We start from the raw sequence: 2,924 nt of genomic DNA on the forward strand, positions 1-2,924 counted from the left end.
AACGTTTTGGACCCACATGGGACTGAAACGTTGATACCCCTATGCTGATTTCCTGAGGCTATTAACAATAAAAAGACATATGAAGACTGGTGAGTGCTCTTGAGATTTTATTACTATATTTACCCTAGTGTGCTTGTTTCACGTAGATCTATAAGCCCTGTGACTCCACGCAGTTTGAAACAAGCTGCAAGTTACAAAAAAAAACTATTTAAGAAATAGTTTTATTGCTTGTACTGTTTGGTGAGCTTTAACCTAGTGCCCTTTATTCAAAGCCCTGTGACTCCGCGCAGTTTAAACTGATCTGCAAGTTCAAAAATTAAAAAGAAAAATATATAGATCTATTGTTTGCACTGTTCTGTCTACTGTACCCCAGTATGATGTGACAATGTTTCATAGATGCGTGTTTGTGCCGCTGCCCTCACTGCAGCCTTTAGCCAATATCCGTGATGAAAACAATATTGTGAGCTGTGAGGGTGTCAAAAATGACTGGAAACTAATGTTATTGAAGTTAACTCTAAGAATAAAAAGCTTTTTTGTGTAAAAATTTGAAAACAAATGCAAATCAATATCCCAATCCAAAACCAGTCACAGTGGTTTGCCAAATTCAAATCCAAAACTGGACGATGAATCAGGGCCAAATCCAAATCCAGCAAAAATGGTCCTGTGCCCATCTCTAGATATTATACATGTTTATGTTTGCTTATTTTCTGCAAAGTTTTTTATTTGCAAAAATGTCTTAGTTTCCAGTATTCTAATTTAGAATATATTCCTGTTTTTTTAGTTTTTTTTAATTTGACAGTCAGACAAAATTCACTCTACTTTCCTGGTTTCTTCCTTAGCAATATCCAAAAGACCCTTACCCTCTTCATATGAAACCATAGATCTCCACAGATTTTAGACAATATACTACAGAAACCAGTCTCCAAAGTTAGACTCTATTATCTAGCTTCCCTCCTCAAATTGTTGCCTCTTATGATCCGCCAGGCTCCACCACTTGGCTTGATCAGCTTATTTTAGTTTACCCAACCTGACCCTCTGTGGTGCTTTCCTTGTCTACAGAGCCGGCCCTAACCAATATGATGCCCTAGGCAAGATTTTGGCTGGTGCCCCCTAGCACCACCGCTGGTTCCGCCTCTGACCTTGCACCTCTTTCCCAGCACTATCACCCCTCACCGATAGTAGTCCTTATTTTGGTGTTTGTGCCCCCTATATTTTAATTAGGAACATTTCTCACATTTGGCGCACAGCCCAAAAATGGGTGTGTTTTTGCTGGCAATGGGCATGGCCACACAATAGTAACCCCAATTCCAATTACGCCACACAGTACTGCAACTTTATTCACATTTGATCATGTGATAGTGTCCATAATTCATATTACATCCCACAGTAGTATCACTTTACCTTATAAATGTTACTCCTCACAGTAGAGCCCCTTATTCACATTACATCACACTGAATTGCGCTTTATTCACATTACACCACACCCTATTGCTCTTTATTCACATTAGATGACACAGTAGTAGTAGTAGAGCACCTTATACACATAATGCCACACATTAGTAATGCATTTATACACATTCCACACAGTAATGCTCCTTACACATATGAGACACCTTATATTATTAATGTCCTTATAAATATAATGCGCCTTACACATTATGACAACCTTTATTAATGCCCTTTTGCACATAATGTCCCTTACACATATGCCGCACATTATTAATGCTCTTATACACATAATGACACACATAGTGCCCCCTACACATTTGCTGCACATTATTAGTGCCCCTATACACATAATGACACACATACAGTAGTACCCTGTTACACATATGCCGAACATTATTGGTGCCCTTATACACATAATGACACACATAGTGCCCCTTACACATATGTTGCACATTATTAATGCATTTTTACATGACACACATAATGCCCCTTACACATATGCCGAACACTACTGCACAACCAACCCACTCACATGCACACAGCACTCACACTGCCGCTAACACTGACCTCTGCCTCTGCTTGGATACAGATGTGTCCTCATAAATCTTGCCTCAATGCTAACGTCGGGCACACTTTTTTTTTTAATGAAAATTATTTGCATTGCTATGTGGCTAGGATGCACAAGCAGCTTCTGCTGATTAAAATGATATGCGGCATGCCTATATACTATGTGAGACTGTGGCTGTATCTGCATATGAAATGCTACACACAGAATATAGGCATGCCGCATATCATTTTAATCAACAGAAGCTGCTGATGCCCCTAGGCATATCAAATGCCCTAGGCAATTGCCTAGTTTGCCTATACCTATGGCCGGCTCTGCTTGTCTACAATGGCCTTCTGAAGCTAAACTGCTCCCCACCATTAAATTTGACTCTACTCTTTGGGACCTACAGCATATTCTTATAAAACGAATCTCTCCTTGACAGACTTTCTCTTGAACTCTTTCTGGATCTTCTAATATGAGATATCATAGCTGGATCCAAGCAGGACTTAAGTTTCCCACGGATTTTTCCAGATAAGGTCAGGGGTTATCCTTGGCTGAGCTCCAACAGATGCCCCCGTCCCAAATTCTCAATTTTTTTGAATTTTTCCAAATTGCCTTTTTTTAAGTTGCTTACCTTCAATCCCTACTCTCCGAAATCTCACCCTTTCAAGAACCATTGCAAACACCACCATTTATCCAAGGGCTTGATTTCCCAACTTTTTGCTATTCTCCTGAACCCTGCCCTTCCCTCTCCAAGATTTCATGAGCCTGAGTGGGAAAAAAAGAAGATCTCAGACCTCACCCAGACAATAAGGCATGGGAAGATATGAAACTAGAGATACAAATGTAGCCATGTTAACACGCACGCACACATAGTCACGAGCGCACTTGCTGCCACCTTCATTTCAACGGTAGCTAAAAGTTCCAA

The sequence above is a fragment of the Pseudophryne corroboree genome, chromosome 1 (genome assembly GCF_028390025.1).
Source record: "Pseudophryne corroboree isolate aPseCor3 chromosome 1, aPseCor3.hap2, whole genome shotgun sequence".
NCBI lineage: Eukaryota > Metazoa > Chordata > Amphibia > Anura > Myobatrachidae > Pseudophryne > Pseudophryne corroboree.